Consider the following 21,404-nt stretch of genomic DNA (forward strand, 5'->3'; position numbering starts at 1 on the left):
TGATATTGTGGCTTCATATTTCATGAGGATCTCTCAATTGAGAGATCAAATTCAAGCTATTGATGAATTTATTCCTCATACAAAACTTGTGACTACAACACTCAACAGTTTGCTTGACTCATGGGATTCATTTACATCTAGTATTTGTGGCAGAACGGAAACTCCAAGTTTTGAGGAATTATGGACCTCATGTACTCAAGAGTGATTCAAGCTTTTGTAGCCCACTCTAAAGATGGAAAAAGAAGGGGAAATTTTGGAAGGTTTTAAGGGAATTTAGGGAGAAGACCTCCTCCCTCTCAAGGAAAGAAGGATATGTCGAAAATTCAATGTTTTCATTGCAACGAGTATGGACACTATCAAGACAAGTGTTTAGAAGGAATTAATAATAGGAAGAGGAAGGGAAAGCATCATGCCTCAGCTGCAAACAATGATGATGATGAACATCCACATCAGAAGAAACCCAAGAATGACACTACAAAATCATTAGTAGTTGATGATAAGGATGAGGATATGTTTTACTAAGTTGACTGTAAATAGATTTCAGTGATTTCTACAAGTAGGCAAGGAGCAAGAGGGGGTTGATATTTCTTTACAATCCTCAAAAGATGAATACTCTATATCTCACTTCCTTGGTTATTATTGTTTTGATTTGTTAGCCTCTTGTCTTTGTTTCTTTTTCTAGGTTATAATCATTCTTCCATGGCCTCCTAATGAGGATTGTAGGTACATCATGGTAAATGCCTTTTAATGTTCCTAGTGTAGACCTTAAGGCCTTGACCCAACTAGTGAATGTGTATGAGTCTTGATGGTGGACTGGGATTATAGTGTGATTATTACATTTCAATGTTGTGCATATGTCATATAAAAGCATGGGTAAAAAGGGATGACATGCTAATTTAAAATCAACCAAAAATATTGCCTAAGAAACAACAAAATGACCATTATACGACAAGTGGTGAAGAGGAAAGGGGCTACATGGGTGCTCTAACTTCCCAAATATTCTTTAGATATGGAACTTGTCTTATGATGCTCCCTTACAGGGAAGGGAGGAGGCATTATCCATAGAAAAGGTCTCTTCTTGTCTCCAAGATCATTCTTCCATTTTTTTAATTTAAAATTCTTTTCCAATGAGTTTTCTCCATTCTCCCATTCAAAAGTTCCTTCTCTCACTGTTCATGGAGGAACTTGTGTGAAACCATCACTATTATGCTTGCAACTAGTGAGAAAATATGATGGGATTATTGTTGGTAAAGGGTTTTGAGTCCAGGGATTTGATGTCAATAATATAGGGAGCAAATGGGATAGTTATGAGGGTAAAACCATGGTTGGAATGTCAATAACAACGTAAGTAAATATCATAGTTCTACAACCTTGTTATTTCTACCCCTTGATTGTTTTAGTCAAGTGATCTTCTCAAGGTATTAAAAATGGAGAAATTAGCAATGTTGAACTCCTTTTTCCTACACTAGAAGGGAAGAAGATCCCCAAGCAACTGTCAAGTAGAGAAAGGGGAGATAGTCCTAGTGAATTGAGTAAAGAGTGTGCTAACACTGACTAATGGTTGTAGAAGAGCTTTGAGTGCTTACTAGTGAGAAAATTGGCTTCAAAAATTTGTAAATGGGTTGGTTTGAGTGAGATTAGAGGTGTATAAGAGATTATATTTCCTTAATGGTATCATGATCTAGCTTGAGGGTGTTTAATCCATAACCAATTCCTATGGTTGCGAGGTGAATCACTCCTTGACAACTGGTTCGATGCTCCCTTTAAAACACTTAAGTACTCATAATCAACTCTATATGGAATTCTTATGTTAACATTATGTTCGGCAATGGGCAAAGAACAAATTCTAAATATGCATGCAATTTGGTATTTGTGTATGCATGTGAATTTATTATATTGTTTTCAAAGCTAAATTTGGCCCTAACAACTAGATAATATAAGTTTTAAATCCTTTCACATATGCTTAAATGTGTTGGTATACATGAATCCTTGCACATATGATTGAATGTGTTGATATAATTGTACTAGTTGATTGGATTGTGAGAATGCATGCTTGCGCTAATAATGCATGTATGAGAAACAATGTTTCATTGCAATTGAAAATGATTGAATTATCAGTTCAATTTAACTTTTGACCATTTCATGCACCCTTAGAAATGTAGTAATCAAAAGATTGCATGCACAACTAACCATATCTTGTTTGGTTAAATAAAAACTCTACTAGGAATAGATTCCAAGTAGAGTTGTCTTGGACATGGCCATGAGAGTAAGTCCATAATGAAAATTGGTCGCCATCACATGCAAGGCCAATATTATGAGAGGGATTCCATAGCCATTGAATTTTATTTTTGCATGAAACAACTTGCATTGAAAGTTGATGACAATATCGCATGCTAATTTCATATTTATGATACAGGTGAGAAGGTGGATCTGTAGAAAACGAAGGCAAATTATGATTGTTGTAAACTATGATTCTACTGTGATTACATAGGAACAATATCCCATGCCTTGATTACTATAAGCTAATGTTGTTTTGAGATTGCTAGTGGGATGCCCTGGAAGTAACTAGAAGTTTACACTCTTATTGCATGTGAAAGCCTTAGTAAATGATGGATTGCTCGAGGAACTATTTTGTAGAGAATGGAATGCCTAAGCTTGTAAGGGTGAGAGAATACAAGGAAGAGGTGACTTGAATGAATTCATTGTGTGAAATTCATGACATATGTTGGCTCTGATCTGGAGGCAATATATTTTGGGTGTGTTAGAGAAGACAATAAACTAAATATTTCATGTGGCATCTAATGTGAAGTTAACATATATTTATACAGGTAATTATTAGGTTAAAATTGCATATTGTATCTTGTATTTAGAATTTGTGTGCTTTGATTATGAATTAAAATTCCCATGGATGGAATAATTGTTGCATAGAAATGGATATGACATGTATTTCTTTGATGAATGTTATAAGTACATGTTGAAATTCCAAGGCAGTTAAAGCATCTCAAGGTAGTCAAAGGACATGTTGAATGTTGTTGTTCAAGATAACTAGTAGAGATAAGTTTGCAATAAAAGAGGATAGCATTCATTGTGTAACTAAAGAATGAATGCATGGTCATATTGTTGGAAAGAAAGGTCATTAAGGATGGTGTTATTCCAATTTGGAGGTGGTGGGGGGTGGGGGATGTAATGTCCTCACTTCAACCCCTAAATTATAATATATTTATCATGTATTATTTAAATGACGAGGTTATGTGAAGAGAGTCAAGACACACAGGTTGAGCTAAATGAGGTGTGTAAATAATATAGATACGTTGCAAATGTTCATAGTGTAGACCTCAAGTCCATGACCCAACTAGTGAAGGTGTATGAGTCCCGATGGTGGATTAGGATTATAGTGTCATTACTATGTTTTTATGTTGTGTTTGTATCATATAAAAGCATGAATAAAAAGGAATGGTGTGCTAATGTAAAATCCATCAAAAACACTGCTTGAGAAACAACAAAAGGAACATTATACCATGAGTGGGGAAGAGGAAAGAGGATACATGGGTGTTTTGACTTCACACCTATCCTTCTGAGCTAGAAGCTTTCTTATGATGCTCCCTTACAAAGCTCTCAAATCAAACTTTGATTTATGTGTGTCCAAGTACACGTTGTCACATCCTTGGGAGGGGAGGAGTGATGCGGGAGCATGTGACTCAGAGGGAAAAATCTTCCAAATTATTCCAAAAATCCAAAAAAAATGCAAGGGAGTGGGGTCCTTTAGTCTGCAATTTCTATGCTTTCTTAGTTAAAAAATAGAATAAATTCTAGCAATAAATCATGCTATTTGTAACAGAGCTTTTCAAGCTTTAAATCATCCTGTAAAGCATGCTTTTCTTTGTATCGGATAAGGACCGAGAGGGCCTATCCTCAGTTATAAATAAAGTGGCAGCGAAGCCCTCGAGAGAGAGAGGAGAGGGGCGAGTGCCATAGTATTATTTTGAAAATTTGTTCTCTCGGTGTTTCTTATTAAACGACTCTATATATGCATGTGTAGATTATTGTGTGGCGCTTTAATAATGTTGAATCGGTCCCTGGGTTCCGCATGCTGTAGTACTGTATATTAAGCATTGAAAGCACCTTTCCTTTCATTCTGTGGTTATATAGGCCTTGATTTTACAATTGCGCATGCGTCTCTGTTATCCCAAGAACTCTTGCGAATTCTATTAAGTGACTGTAGCGGATTTGGAAATTTATAACTGTAAGTTCTTAGCTCGTGGTTCTGAGACCATATAGGCGTCGAGAGGTCCTTTAAAACGGTAGTTGTGTGTTCAGTTTACAAGGCATTTCTGTTGGGAAGGAGCCATAGCGTGACAAAGGGCGAATTCTGAAATTGGGAGCCGAATTAATATAAATTGCAATATATCCATTTCGCTGAGTCCGTCGTTTCGGAGGTGAGAAATTGTTAAATTGAGTCAACCACCGAATAGCGGAATCACCGAAGTATTAAACGCTGCATAGAAGTATATCGGTTCCGGAGGGACGAAGAACATTGTTTGGGCGATGCGACTTATGTATATATTGACCCGAAACTAGCATAGAGGCGGAGATATATATAGCCGTCGGTGCGATATATAACCGAGCCTTGTCCACGGTAAGGCCTCACCTTTAATCATCGCCGATGCGATCTCGCATCAGGCCAAGGAGCAAAGGGAAACATAACTGTTATATATAATTATGTGTGCGTAAGCGGTTTGGGTTTATGTGGATTGCTTGCGACAGTGGGAATATGTGAGCTGAGGTGCAAACACTATATAACGTGGCACATATATATATTGTGTTGCGTAAGTCCGCCAATTGGACATTTCTTTTAAGAGCTCCTGAAAAAGCCATTGTTGTTAATAAGCCGGATAGTGAGTTTTTTTTTTAATGAAACATCAGTTTAATGACTGGTGCGCCCAGAGCAGAAGAAAGGGAAGTTGATCGAAATATTGAAGAGCTTGCTGACAGATTAGGGAGATTGTCTCTAAGACCTACACCCTCGCCATCATTAGTGGTATCAGAGCCAACAACTGACATTGAATTGAATCTCAGGAGCAGAAGAAGGATGGCTTTCAGAGTTGGAAGAGGACGAGGACGTGGTGGAAGAGGACGACCTGTTGCAAATGCTGAACTAATGGAAACAGTAGAAGAGCTACGAGCTAGAGTGGATGCATTAACTTCAGATAGAAATATAGATGATGGAGATGTCAGTGAGCCCGAAATTGAAGCTGCTGAAGAGGAGGAAGTTGTACAGGTTACTCCTGAGATGAGATTCTTTCAGTCAGTGTTGAAATCCACAGCGAGGCCATGGAACCAATTAGTACCGGTATACCAAGGAGGACTGAATCCAGAAGAATTGATCGACTGGATTAACAGCATGGAGAAATTCTTCGATTACGAGGAAACAGAGGATGAGAAGAAAGTAAAGTTTGTTGTCACCAAGTTAAAAGGCCACGCAGCACTCTGGTGGGATGGTGTGCAGGCGGAAAGGAAGAGACTTGGTAAGCAGCCAATCAAGAACTGGAGCTGAATGGTAGCAAAGTTAAGAGGTAAGTTCTTGCCAAGTAATTATCAGCAAATGTTGTTTAGACAAATGCAAAATCTTAGACAGAGAGCTTTAACAGTAAAAGAATATACAGAAGAGTTTTATAAAGTAAGCATAAGAGCTGGAGAAGCCCAAGACATGGATGAGAAGGTGGCTAGATATTTGAATGGCCTCGGGATGGACATTCAGGATGAGATAAGTCTGTTGTCTCCTAAAACAGTAGAGGAAGCTTATCAGATAGAGCTGAAAGCTGAGGAAAAGCTCATGAGGAAGCAGTCTGCCAAAGGGAGAGGGACTTTCAGAGGAAAAGGAAGTCAAGGTGGTAGAGGAAGATCTACAGCACCTAGAGATGGAGTTAGCGGTAGCTCAACCCAGCATGCACCCAGAGAAGGTGATGCAAGAGGCAGAGGGAGTTTTTCCAGAGGAAGAGGCAAAGAAATAAGATGTTACAGATGTAACAAGCTAGGACACAGAGCTTTTGAGTGCCTAGAGAATGCAGATATAAAGCAGAGGAATGCAATTGTTGCTCCAGCTGAAGAAGAAGCACCAGTGGCAGCGGTAGCAGAAGAAGAAAATACACCAGAAAGAGGAGAATCTCTGGTGGTTAATAAAGTCTTACTTAAGCCAATGAAGGAGGTGGTTGAACTGCCACAAAGGAAAACTTTATTCAGGACAGTGTGCAAAGTCCAAGGAAAATGTTGCCAGATGATCATTGATAGTGGCAGCACTGATAATTTGGTCTCTACAGAAGTAGTGGAGAAATTGAAGCTGAAGACAATGAAGCATCCAACACCTTATAAGGTGTCATGGTTACAAAAGGGACATCAACTGCTGGTAAGTGAACAGTGTGAAGTGGAATTTCAAGCGGGCAAGTACAAAGATAAAATTGTTTGTGATGTGATGCCTATGGACGTGTGTCATATATTGCTTGGGAGGCCTTGGCAATATGACAGAGGAGCCATACATGACGGGAAGAGAAACACCTACAAGTTTGGAAAAGATGGTGTTAATCATACATTGTTGCCTCTGCAAGAAGAAGATGTATCGGGACAAAAGACTGATCCAAAAACTCTGTTACTTGGAGGGAAGGAATACTTGAAGCAGATTGAAGAAAATGAGGTAAATTTTGCTGTAATTTGCAAGCCCAAGGTAATACTGACTTCTACTAAAATTTCTGAATTACCCATTGAAATTCAAGAAATGCTGGAGAATTATTATGATATTATTGTTGATGATTTGCCTAATGAATTACCGCCAATTCGAAAAATCAGTCATCATATAGACTTGATTCCTGGAGCAAGCCTACCTAACAAAGCAGCATATAGAATGACTCCTGCAGAAAATGAAGAAGTTAAGAAACAGGTGCAAGAATTGCTTGACAAGGGGTTGATCAAAGAAAGCTTGAGTCCTTGTGCAGTGCCAACAGTGCTGAGCCCGAAGAAAGATGGAGGCTGGAGAATGTGTATAGATTCAAGAGCCATCAATAAGATTACAATCAGGTACAGATTTCCATTACCCAGAATTGAAGATTTAATGGATTGCTTGTCTGGCGCAAAATATTTTTCAAAGTTAGATCTTAAAAGTGGCTATCATCAGATAAGGATAAGAGAAGGGGATGAATGGAAAACCGCTTTTAAGACCAATGAAGGATTATATGAGTGGAGAGTGATGCCTTTTGGGTTGTCCAATGCACCAAGTACATTCATGAGGCTTATGAATGAAGTTCTTAAAGAATTCATTGGTAAATTTGTAATCGTATATCTGGATGATATATTAGTCTATAGCAGATCCAAGGAGGAACACTTGAGGCATTTAAATTATGTTTTACAGAAGCTGCAGCAAGAAAAATTATTGTTGAATCTGAAGAAGTGTTTATTTATGAAAGAGGAGCTGGTGTACTTGGGATTTGTTATCTCAGCTGAAGGATTGAAGATGGATCCAGAAAAGATCAAAGCAATTGTGGAGTGGCCTTCACCCAAGAGTATTTTTGAGGTAAGGAGTTTTCATGGTCTTGCTAGTTTTTACAGAAAATTCATTAAGAATTTTAGTAAGATTAATGCACCTATTATTGAGACCATAAAGAAAGATAAACAACCATTTAAGTGGACTGCTGAAGCAGAGAGAAATTTTCAGTTGTTAAAGAGGAAGATAACTGAAAAGCATGTTTTGGTTCTTCCTGATTTTAACAAAAATTTTCAAGTTAAGTGTGATGCCAGCGCAGAAGCAATTGGAGGAGTTTTAAGCCAAGAAGATAGACCAATAGCTTATTTCAGTGAAAAGCTAAATGATGCAAAAAGGAAGTATTCTTCTTATGATAAGGAGTTTTACGCAGTTGTGCAGGCATTAAAGAAGTGGAGGCATTATTTAATGTCGAAAGAATTTATTCTTTATTCAGATAACCATGCATTGCAGTTTATAATGCAGCAGCCAAAACTCAGCGAGAGACATGCTAAATGGGTAGAGTATCTTCAAGGCTTTCATTTTTTGTTGAAGCATATAACTAGACAGTCAAACAAAGTTGCAGATGCCTTAAGTAGGAGAAGTGTATTGCTGCAAGAAAGTCAAATCCAAGTGTTGGGTTTTGATTTTCTTAAGGAATTATATGAGACCGATTCAGATTTTAAGGAGGCATTTGAGGCTTGTAAAAATCTTGTTTTAGCAAACAGGAGCAAGTGGCTGGATTATTTTATACAAGATGGACTGTTATTTAAGAAAAATCAGTTGTGCATACCCAACTGTTCAATGAGAGAAAATTTAATCAAAGAGAAGCATAGTGGAGGACTTGCAGGGCATTTTGGCAGAGAGAAAACCTTTGAACAACTCAAAAGATTTTACTTCTGGCCGAAAATGAAATATGAAGTAGAGAAGTATGTAAGAAATTGTAAAGTCTGCCAGTATGCAAAAGGAAGGAGCCAGAACACAGGGTTGTATATTCCATTGCCAATTCCAGATAGGCCTTGGGATATGGTAAGTATGGATTTTGTGCTAGGATTGCCAAAGACTCAAAGAGGCTATGATTCAATTTTTGTGGTAGTGGACAGATTTTCAAAAATGGCACACTTTATTCCATGTTATAAAACTAGTGATGCTTCTCACATTGCTAACTTGTTTTTTAGAGAAATTGTAAGATTACATGGATTGCCCAGAAGCATTGTTTCAGACATGGATTCAAAGTTCGTTGGACATTTCTGGAGAACACTATGGAAGAAGCTGGGAACTAAATTAAGTTTCAGTTCTGCCTATCATCCACAAACTGATGGACAAACTGAAGTTGTGAACAGAAGTTTAGGCAATCTTTTGAGGAGCTTTACTGCAGAACATCCAAAGCAATGGGATCAAGTGTTACCACAAGTTGAATATGCATATAATGACTCACCAAACAGCAACACAGGACAGAGCCCATTCCATATTGTTTATGGAATGCACCCAAGGGGAATATCTGAATTAAGGAATTTGGGAAAAGAAGAAATAAGAAGTGCAGAAGGTGAAGACTTTGCTTCAAGAATGCAGGCAATACATGAACAGGTGAAACAGCAGCTACAGGACAGCAACATTCAATATAAAACCAGAGCAGACATGAGGAGAAGAGAAATGAACTTTGAAGTTGGAGACTTGGTTTTAGCACACCTCAGAAAGGAGAGATTTCCAAAGGGAGCATATAATAAGTTAAAATCCAAGAAAATTGGACCATGCAGGATACTGAGGAAATTCTCTGCAAATGCTTATGAAATTGAATTACCACCTAGTGTGGGAATATCACCAATTTTTAATGTTGCAGACTTGTACAAGTATGAGAATGAAGCTGCAGATGGTACAGCACAGGATCAAGAGACTCCAAAGATTGACTGGATAAAACAGTTACCCACAGCCAAGAATTTACAGCCAGAAAGAATTCTGGACAAGAAAGTGTATAAGAAGACAAGGGGACGAGAATATTTCCAGTATCTAGTGAAATGGAAGGACAGCGGATCGCTGAAGCTACTTGGACTACAAAAGACATTCTACAGAAATTGGGCAAATCTGTAGATGAGCTCATGGACAGGAGCCCATGAAGAATTTTGTCCTCAGGAGTCTGATGTGGGAGCATGTGACTCAGAGGGAAAAATCTTCCAAATTACTCCAAAAATCCAAAAAAAATCTACAGGCAAGGGAGTGGGGTCCTTTAGTTTGTAATTTCTATGCTTTCTTAGTTAAAAAATAGAATAAATTCTAGCAATAAATCATCCTATTTGTAACAGAGCTTTTCAAGCTTTAAATCATCCTGTAAAGCATGCTTTTCTTTGTATCGGATAAGGACCGAGAGGGCCTATCCTCAGTTATAAATAAAGAGGCAGCGAAGCCCTCGAGAGAGAGAGGAGAGGGGCGAGTGCCATAGTATTATTTTGAAAATTTGTTCTCTCGGTGTTTCTTATTAAACGACTCTGTATATGCATGTGTAGATTATTGTGTGGCGCTTTAATAATGTTGAATCGGTCCCTGGGTTCTGCATGCTGTAGTACTGTATATTAAGCATTGAAAGCACCTTTCCTTTCATTCTGTGGTTATATAGGCCTTGATTTTACAATTGCGCATGCGTCTCTGTTATCCCAAGAACTCTTGCGAATTCTATTAAGTGACTGTAGCGGATTTGGAAATTTATAACTATAAGTTCTTACCTCGTGGTTCCGAGACCATATAGGCGTCGAGAGGTCCTTTAAAACGGTAGTCGTGTGTTCAGTTTACAAGGCATTTCTGTTGGGAAGGAGCCATAGCGTGACAAAGGGCGAGTTCTGAAATTGGGAGCCGAATTAATATAAATTGCAATATATCCATATCGTTGAGTCCTTCGTTTCAGAGGTGAGAAATTGTTAAATTGAGTCAACCACCGAATAGCGGAATCACCGAAGTATTAAACGCTGCATAGAAGTATATCGGTTCCGGAGGGATGAAGAACATTGTTTGGGCGATGCGACTTATGTATATATTGACCCGAAACTAGCATAGAGGCGGAGATATATATAGCCGTCGGTGCGATATATAACCGAGCCTTGTCCACAGTAAGGCCTCACCTTTAATCATCGCGATGCGATCTCGCATCAGGCCAAGGAGCAAAGGGAAACATAACTGTTATATATAATTATGTGTGCGTAAGCGGTTTGGGTTTATGTGGATTGCTTGTGATAGTGGGAATATGTGAGCTGAGGTGCAAACACTATATAACGTGGCACATATATATATTGTGTTGCGTAAGTCCGCCAATTGGACATTTCTTTTAAGAGCTCCAGAAAAAGCCATTGTTGCTAATAAGCCGGATAGTGAGTTTTTTTTTTAATGAAGCATCAGTTTAATGACTGATGCGCCCAGAGCAGAAGAAAGGGAAGTTGATCGAAATATTGAAGAGCTTGCTGACAGATTAGGGAGATTGTCTCTAAGACCTGCACCCTCGCCATCAAGGAGGCCTTGTCCAAAGAAAATATCCCTTCTTATCTTCATGATCATTCTTCAATTTTTTAATTTAAAATTAATTTTCAATGAGCATCCTCCATTCTCCAATTCAAATGTTCTTCCTCTTATTCTTCATGGAGGAACTTGTGTTGTACCATCACTATTATGATTGCAATTGGTGAGAAAATTTAATGGAATTGTTGTCGACAAGGGATTATGGAGTTGAGGTAATTGTTGTGTTTACTCACAATAAACTCTATATGGATTGCTTATGTTTACATTGTGTTTGATAATGAATTCTAAATAGGCACGATATTTATGTTGGTATTTGTATGTGCATGTGAATTTGTTTACATTCTTTATTAGAAACCGGAGAACCCACAGTAAAAACCATTATTTCTGTCAACGTTTCAAATCCCAACAGGGATCCATCATCAGGACAACTATTGAGTGTTGATAGAAGAAGAGCTTGATAGGGAGATATAAATAGTTATGAGGAACGTTGTTTTGATTTAAGGGAAAAAATGAAAGTCGGCTGTTTAATAAATAATAATATCAAAATATATAATTTAATCTATTTATTTAATTATTTATTTTTTATTTATTTTTTATTTCTTTTAATTTTTAATTTAGGTTTATTTTAGTTTTAATTATATAATATTAATTTCTAATGATAAATTAATATTAATAATAAATAGTAAAGGTTTTTTAGTAAAATACTTTCTCTCTTAATAATTAATAATTTTTTTCTCTTTCTTAATAATAATCTTGCATATAATAATTCGAAATGATTTATAATAATAGTATCTTGTAGTTAAATTTATTAATAATCTAAATTTTTTGATAATAATAATTAATGATAAAAATAAGAAGAATAATAATAAATAGTAAGTATTATAATTGTTATAAATAATTATTGTTAATAGTTTTTAATAAATAATAAAATATATATATATAATAAATAATAGTAATAAATACTAAATATTAATAATAATGAGTTAATTTATCAAAATTAATGAGATTTTATTAGTTTGAATATTAAGTAGATTATTTTAGGGGGTTACTTGGATTAATTCTAAATTTTTTGAATTAATGATAATACTAATAGTTATAATCTATAATAATAATTAGTGATAATTAATAATAATAATTTTGAATAATCATAAGTAGTAATTTTATAATGATAATTAATAATACTGCTGATATTAAATAGTTATAATTAATAGTTAATACAAATTATGAATTATCTACCACTTAAATATTATTAATTTAGTAGATTAATAATTATTATATTTGAATATTAATTATTAATGCCCTAAGTTTGATTAAAAAGGAAATACTTACTGAGGGCAAACCTGGGAAGCATTGGAGGTCATAATTTCTCTGATTAAGGGAAACCAGCTACTACTGATCTCGATGCCATTGTCCCTATTGAGATTATGCGGATGTTTCATAATCTCAAGAGCCTCTCTAATTTTTCGCCTATGATGATGTTCTCTTGCGACAATTGAGGCGTTTTCCACACAGAGATGGTGCCTAGTTTTAGAGGAGTGCTCTGCCAGGGCCGAGGTACGAGATCTATCATTCCTAATATCTGCTACATGTTCTTTCAGTCTAGTTTGCAAGGAACGACCTGTTTCACCAATGTAACTTTTCCCACATGAGCAATCTATTTTATAAACTCCTTTAAGTTGGTGTCTATCAATATTATCCTTGACAGACCTCATACTATGTCTAATAGTTCCGGGAGCCGAGAACTGAGTGATTATGTCCTTCTTTCTCAGGATTCTTGCAATCTTGTCTGTAACACCTTGAATATAAGGTAGAAACACTTTCCCACCCTGAGGTTGGTCTTGAGCTTTCAGCTCCTGAGATAACACCCTTCTTTCAGCGCTTTCTATAACCATCCTAATTTCTTTCTCTTTGTAGCCTATACTTTTAAAAATTGATACTAAGTGCTTCTTTTCTTCGTCTAAATGATCAGAATCAGAGATTCTAAGAGCTCTGATAGCCAGAGTGTTCAAAACACCAAACTTTTGGGATGGGTGATGGTGGGAGTCTGCATGGAGGTAGCTTTCTGTGTGGGTTGACTTCCTAAAAACCTTATGCCCTAAGGAGCCATCCTCTTTTCTAATGATAAGAACGTCTAAAAAAGGGATCATCATGTTTTCTTCCACCTCCATGGTGAATTTTATTTCAGGGGAGATAGAGTTAAGGTGAATGAAAAAAATTTCAAGCTCTGTTTTTCCATGAGTCCATTTTATGTTTGTGTCATCTACGAATCGTTTCCACCAAGCTGGTTTCAAAGGGTATGAATCAAGGGCCTTCTTTTCAAAATATTCCATGTAAAGGTTGGCCACAATTGGCGAGAGGGGTGATCCCATTGCTACTCCAAAAGTTTGCTCATAGTATTCACCTTGGAAGGTGAAAATAGTTGATTGTAAACAAATCTCAGCAAGTCTCGCTGTTTGGGGATCAGTAACATCTTTTATAACCTGAATGGCTTCATCAAGAGGAATCTTGGTGAATAGGGAAACTACGTCAAAGCTCACTAGGATGTCATCCTGGTTCATCCTTTCATCTCTGATAAGCTTCACAAAGTCATCAGAGTATTTAATGAAAGAATCAGTGTTCCCGACAAGGGGCCTAAGTATCTTGGAAACATATTTAGCGAGTTCATAGGTTGGGGAGCCAATGGTATTAACTATTGGTCTAAGAGGAACTCCTTCTTTATGGATTTTAGGTAAACCATAAATTCTTGGGATAGTTTCACAAGAAGGGGTTAGCTTTTTCTTTAATTTTTCCTCGAGGTTGGATTCTGAAATGGTCTTTTTTACCTCTCTCATGATTTTGGGAATGGGATTTTTGCTAAGTTTTTTATAACTACCACAGGCTAGGTGTTCATTCATTTTAGAGACATAGTCATCTTTGTCTAAGATTACTGCTGCCCCACCCTTATCAACCTTAAGGACTACAATTTTATCATTATTTCGAAGGGCCTTAAGAGCAAGAAGTTCTTCTTTCCTTAAATTACTTTTGGGAGTTTTCGATTTTCTCATAATGAGGGAAATTTCTTGCCTTAGGGTTTCCTTGTCTCAAGGGGAAGCTTATTGATTCCATCTTCTATACAACAGATGATATTTTCAACAGGTATGTTTATGTTTTTAGGGGCAACTGCAAACCCCAATCCTTTGTTGAGAACACTCATGACATCTGGACCTAATTCTTGAGAAGATAAATTAACCACTTTCCTTCTGGGTTTTATGTCCTTTGAATAATTTTGGTTTTTGCTGGTTTTATCAGGTTTAGTTTCAAAATCGCTGGCTCTACTGATTTCACTAGAATTCTTGAGTCCTGTAGACTGGAAGCCTGGATCTTGATGAATGCCTGCGATTTGTTGATTCATGTTTTTCAGTTTAATACAATCTTCCTTTGCCCTATCGCATATTTCGGACTCACTGGCCTTGTTAAATGAAGAAATAATTCTATTATTGACCTGATTTGGGCCACTTAAGCTGTACATCGTATGGCTGTCCGTGTTTATTAAATTATCAATGATGCTGCTAACACTCGGTGCTTCAATTCTAACCAATTTTCTTTCATAGGTCTCATCGTTTGATGTTTTCAATTGATTATTTGTTGTTCTGTCAGTTATTACATCTACGGTGTTGATGATTTCCCTGGCCTGTGCATCGCTGCCCATGCTTCTTATGCTACTGTTCAACGTTTCAATGTTTTCAGAATCTGTTTTATTGGCTAACTCGTTTGATGCTACCGATTTATTGCTTACTGTATTGACCGATTCAATGTTTACCGAAACTGTTTTATTGGCTAACTCGATGGATGCTACCGATTTGTTTCTTGCTGTATTGACCGCTATTCCATCCTTGGTGTTGATGTTTTCCAAGTCCTGCGTTTCAATTAGGGAAACCATGCCAAAAGTGTATTCCAAACCTACGTTATCTGAACCCGTTATCTTGGTATTAATTGTTTGGACCTGCGCTGTTTGAACATGTGATATGCGTGGTAACAGCACCACTGTTTAAGCTACTGTCTAACTCATGCCATGAACACCTGTAGCTGCTTACGTTATAAGCAGATTTAGCCCTTATCTTCTCTCCATTCGTTTGGACATCCACTTGCTTGGTTATGCCTCCATTTAACCTTATGATTGACCGAATCAAATTGTTATCTGAATAGTCAGGTCTTCCGCTTGAATTATCTTTGCTTCTTCTATAATATGATCCGATTAATAATTTGGATAGTTTCTTGCGTTGTCTGGCAAGAGCAATATGTCCTTCATTACTGGCTTTTAGAGCAGTTCTGGCATCAATTACAGACCACAGATCCTTGTTGATGCTGTTGGCTAGTTTTAGGTGTGCTGAGAGTGCTGAGCATCCAAGATTATCCAAAGAAACCCTGGCCCTCTTAATTTCTACCCGAATTAGAGTAATGCTTAGTTGAAAAGATGCTTTGCTGTTAAATATGTTATGTAATCTATGGTTAATCTGCGCAAAAGAAGGAATGAGATTATTGTCACGACAACTTTTAAGAAATTGAAGGTCTGCAACTCTTCTTGCTATCTTCACCCTAAATCCTTTAAGTAAAATGATTTCACTCCATGTATCCCCTCCGCATAGGGAAATGATTCTGAATTTAAGACTTCTATGGTTAATATCTTCTTTATTAGAAACCGGAGAACCCACAGTAAAAACCATTATTTCTATCAACATTTCAAATCCCAACAAGGATCCATCATCAGGATAATACACATTTTGAATTTCAACTTGAGCCCCCTTGATTTCTAAAGGATGCATCTAGGTACGTGATAGGAACCCTCATAAATGAAATTTCCAATCATAGATGAAAAATAATGTGCCATTAATTGATGAAAAATTATCTATCATTAAAAATTCCAAGCCATCAATATGGAAAATAGCATAGCTTCCATATATACTCACATCCAAAGTTCCTTCTACCACTTGCAACAAAATTATGTCTCGAACTAAAGATGTTGACACATTGGTGCAAATTGAAGTGTTTGTCCCCATTTCTAATATAACAAGAGGGAGCCTAGCTATTAGACCCCCAATGCCATCCAAACTAAGAAAATTGTCACATGAAACAAAAATTAGTATGTATCACTAAATATTGGGATGCCAATTCATTTCATTTCCAAATCTATAATGAGAATTATAATCGAGGAATCCTTGATAAAATATTTGACCATATAATTTTAAATAAAATTGATCTAGAGTGGATTGGACCCTCCATAATAAACGATATTATTCAAGGATTCAAAGGTCTTATTATTTTGTTTCCGTAGTGAATACAATATCCAAAGTAGTGAAAAATGCACAAACAACACAAAGACAATTTATCCTAACCATACTTTAGGGACAAATCATCCTTTAAGGTTAGGATATCACATAATAAATACAATAATAATATCACTCTATTAAAGGAATTTGAGGGACACAAACTTTCACCCTTTTTCCTAACAAATAACTACTTACATAGTGACACACACATATCCTATATGGATTTCCTTCCTCTCTCCTATTAGGTTGAATATTTTATTGTTAATGATTGTGCTATTTGTAACATTTTCCCTAACAAGTATCTATCACATTGTGATAAATATTGTAAAACAATACCTTCTTTTCTAAGGAAAATATTATGGGAGATGCAAGGGATGCTTCCTCACATTCATGGATAGCATCCTTAGTAAATTCATCAACACAAACTAGTATGAGTAATTGGGATTCAAAAAGGGCACTTGTTGGAATGCAACTAATTAAATGGAAAGTAATGTTAGTGACAATCATTGAGTTAACCTCCATGCCTAAAATTTGTTTCAAAATATCTCATCCCATCCTCACACACTTATGTTAGTAAGATTATTGGTACCTTGCCAACACCAATTGACCCACAAAGGGGCAAGCATGACACACACAAGATTTGAATTTGGGCAAGAGGATAACAATTGATCCTCTCAATCACCTAAGATAATCTAGTTGACAAAAAACTTGTTTATAACATGTTGGTTACCCCTTAAGCACTTAAGCAAAAGTGAGATTATTTGTAACCTTGCCAACCCTAATCGACCAAAAAGGGGCACACGTGTCACAAATGAGATTTAAACTTTGGTGAGGATAACAACTTCTCCTCTTAAATCATTCCAATACAAAATATATTGTTAAATAATCACTTATATTATTCAAAAAAAAAAAATTGTTTATTATATTTAGATTTATTTTCCTCTTTTGTTTGATTCAATGTTTTATTGTCAAAACAAATATCATCATTTTTATATTTTCTTAACGGGACAATCTCTTAAGGAAACCAGGAATACTTCCCCACATTTATGGAGGGTGTCCATAGTAAACCTGTCAGTGTATACTAGTATGCCATGCCCTTTAAGACCCAACAATTGACTTTCGTTGTCATTGTCACAATAACTCATCAATCCCCACTGGAAAAATTGAACTTGGGTCAATGGCTACTGGAAATAATGAGAGGGGGATGAATCAATATTTCACTTCAATTAGTTAATTTTAATCTTCAGAGCATTAATTAGCATTAGCATTAGATAAAACATAAATAGTTAACAACACCATTCAACAAAACACAACATCAAAGACAGTACACTAGAGATTTTTGGGTGGAAACCCTTACGGGAGAAAAACCATTGAACGCTTTTAATATAGGTCTTTTCAAGATTACATCAATAAGAAGCTCCAACTTCCAAAATTTTCATCATTAATTGAAAGGACGCTCTAACGCCTTGGTTTACCAGCTCCAACTAGAAGGATGCTTCAACGCCTTGATTTACTAGCTCCAAATGGAAGGACGCACCATCGCCCTGATTTTATTAGCTTCGACTTACATGATGTTCCAATGCCCTACACAGGATCCAACCTACCCTAGCACTACCCTTTTGCCCTTAAGTGTTTTGTTGATGGTGTTGGATGTCCCGCTAACAAATAGGCAGTCTCCCCAGTTTGAAGTCCAAATTAGACCTCACACTGTTTGGGATAGGAGCCCATCTAATATGTGGGCCCAGTTGCCACCATGAATGTTTCACTCTAGGTTGTCAAATGTGATGATGTTAGAGAGAAGACAAGAAATAAATGCCTAGATGATAGGAATGTGGTCAACCCTGTTAGGTCCCTATAATACTAGTGTATACCCCTTATTGTTATTGTTAGTGTAGTCCCATATTGTTTTTGTTATGCCCATGTATCCCCCATATTGTTATTGTTGTGACCCATAGAAGCCCACTATTGTTATTGTTGTGCGCTTACATTATTATTGTTATGTAGGCTCTAACTATATTGTGACCCCTTAGATTCCTTTTTTCCCATGGAAAAATCGTAATTTTATTTATATTGAGTAAAATTACATGTTGTAGATGTTGAATCAGCATATGCTTTATCAAAACTTGTCCTGTGCTTCAGGATCTAAAATGATTTAATGTTTGTCTATGCTTTTCTACCTTTCTTTTTTTCCACTTTTCGCCAACCTTCATTGTTGGGTGTGGCTGTTACAATTGCCATGTGTGCTTTTTTTGTAATTTCTTTTTCGAAATCTGAGCTTTTTGTAGAGTGTGCTTGCTTGTTGCCTCCAATTTCTTGTCCTGGGCTGTGTTTCTCACTTTGTTGCTGTGGATTGATTTGCACTATTGCAGACCCCATTTGTTTTTCATCATTCTGTGGGATGTGTTCTGGATTATTTCCTGTATATTCTGCTTCTTGGGATATGATGATATCTTCTGTGTTTTCTTCTTCTCCTGTGTCATTTGTGGCCGAAAACTGCCATCCTTTCGGCTTTGGTGGTTGTCTTCTTTTCTTGTCTTTTTTGTTTTGAGGGCACATACTTTGTAGATGGCTAGTTTGTCGACATATGTGACATCTAAAGGCTGTGTTTTCATAATCAAGCAGTTGTGCCCATCGCTTTTCGTTGTGGAGTAAGAGGATGTGGTCTAGTAATCCTTGGCTGAGATCCACCTCCACACAGATCCTAACATATGTGTAGATGTCCTTGGAGAGGTGTTCACTGTCTGCTTTTAAGAATTTCCCCAATGTGTTGCCAATGTCTGCTAATACTTTGAAATGTCAGAAGTGTAGGGGTAGGTTGTATAATTTTACCCACACGGGCATTTTGGAGACCACCATAGTGTTAGGGTCGAATTTCGGGAACCAAGGTGTCATAAACAGTCCAGCATTGCCCCAGAACCATGGTCCCTCGTTCAATACAAATTCCTTGTCATTTACTGTATCAAATTTGACAATAAAGAATCCTTTAGAACAGAGATGGATGTCGCAGTTTTCTGTCCATATGGAGTATATCCATTGACGAAGGGCTTTTGGCTTGGGCCAAAACCCATTGAACCTGCATATCATTGCTTTAGATAAATAATCCTCATGTATTTCGTTCACCTCAGGTACAGAAATTGTTATTGCGGGGTTCTGTGTTGTCTGCTCGACGATGTAGGGTCCGGGGATTGTAGCTTGCAGTTCTATTCGTGGTTGCAGTTCCTTCTTCCCTTTCACTGCATCTTTGAAGGAAACAGGTCCTTTTGAGCTCGTGCCTCAACTTCCTCCGCGGAGTCTTGTGTTGAGGTAGATGGTTGAGTCTTTGCCTATGCCATATTTGTTTAGTTTGTGCTCCACCTGCAGTATTTTCCCTGTGTAGATCAGGATTTGATTGCACGGTGGGATGCCTATCCTTTCTTGTATCCTCTATTTGAGTGTTTTTATTGCCTCCGAGCTCCCTATCCTGATACATATTGAGTTCCCTTCCATGAATCTGATAAATAGGTTGCTTTGATTGTCCTTGGGCACTTCAGGAGCAGATGCTTCCAGATCTGTCGTGTCAAGAGCATGTCCTTGTATCAGATCTACGATCTAGGACTGAGATCCAGTGCGAGAGGGAGCATCTGTGCGTATATGCCTCCAGATCTGAGCTTGATGAGGGTTGTTCTCTCTGTTTAGTGCCAGTTCTATTTGTTTAAAGGCAGATCTGTGATTAATATACCCTCTCGAGGTGTGGGAGGTCGATCCGGGCCCATGAATGGAAAATATTCCTCGTTGGGGGGAGCGAACCCCTTTCAGTACCCATGCATTTTCAGGCGGCTTCCGATCTAGACCATGGTGTCGGTTTCCCCAGCGATTGATCTTCTCCTGCGCCCTAGAGTCGCGTACATATAGGCCCCTGCCCTTATGGACTGCATCGATCTATTCTGTGGCTTGTAGAGTGCTAGATCCCGCCTTGTGGTCTTCGAAACCCCTTCATCCATGGATCTGGGCAAAAGCAGATCAGCTATTTGTATATTCCCTCGCTCTTCCTTTTGAATACGCCTTATTCTTGCTACCCGCTCGGCCTTTGGTCGTCAAGTCACTCGGGCTACTCTTCTTACATTCCAGATCTGTTTTTTCCGATTCATTCTTCTCTTTTCCATCGTTGGGACAGCGAGATATCGTTCGATTATTACCTTTCGTCCCGCTGTTATTGATCTATTTCAACTTCATGGCCTGAGCATGGATCAGATCTCCTACGAATGAGATGGCTGTAGGAGCAGCGGCCATTTTCCAGAAAACCGATTCAGAGTCTCCTGAATCGATTAGCGGTTAAGATCCTAGCCCCTTAGACTCCTATATATACCAAGGGGGTATTATCATTTGTATCATCCAAGAATTGTTCATTTATGTGATGTAAAGGAAGTTTCCCCCTTGAAGAGGCTATTTCTCAAGTAGTTAATCTATCTTTTCTTCTATTTTGGAAGCTGGTTGCATAACATTTGCTATCAGAGCTTTGGATTTTAGGGTTACGCTTCTTCAAACAGGTCTTCTTGGCATTTTCACTATAAAAAAAAATAAAAAATTACGAGCCTTTTGAAGCTAAAATTGTGACCACATGGAGCTAAAATCTTGGTGAACGTCGTGTACAAATTTCAGATCTTAATTCGCTATATTTCTGCAGATAGGATCTAAGGAAGTTAGGGTTTTTGCAGGCTCCACAATTCAATCTCAAACAAGCGGCCTAGGGAAAATCGTCATAACTTTCTCTCTGAGCATTGAATTTGAATTTCATAAAAAGTGATTGAAAGTGCACGAAATGTAGTTTGTTGTGTATCATTTTTAGAGTCAAAGGTTCAAACAGGGACACGCATAATTTCATACAATTTCGCTCTACTAAACCAGTTTATAATCAGGTCATCGTGGGAGATTGGGCATAAATATTTATTGAAGAACCCAATCTTAGCCTGACTTGTGGGGTTGGAAATAAGACTCATAGGGATACAATATTATGAAATTTTAGATCTTGGAGATATAAAATTGTAGAGATACAACAAATTCAATATTGATCTCCTACAAAGCCAGAAAAAAGTGTGTATTTCTTTTAAATT

The sequence above is a fragment of the Pinus tabuliformis genome, chromosome 2_1, assembly GCF_031772625.1.
Source record: "Pinus tabuliformis cultivar Carrire ecotype Pingquan chromosome 2_1, CPIR1, whole genome shotgun sequence".
In the NCBI taxonomy this organism is placed as follows: domain Eukaryota; kingdom Viridiplantae; phylum Streptophyta; class Pinopsida; order Pinales; family Pinaceae; genus Pinus; species Pinus tabuliformis.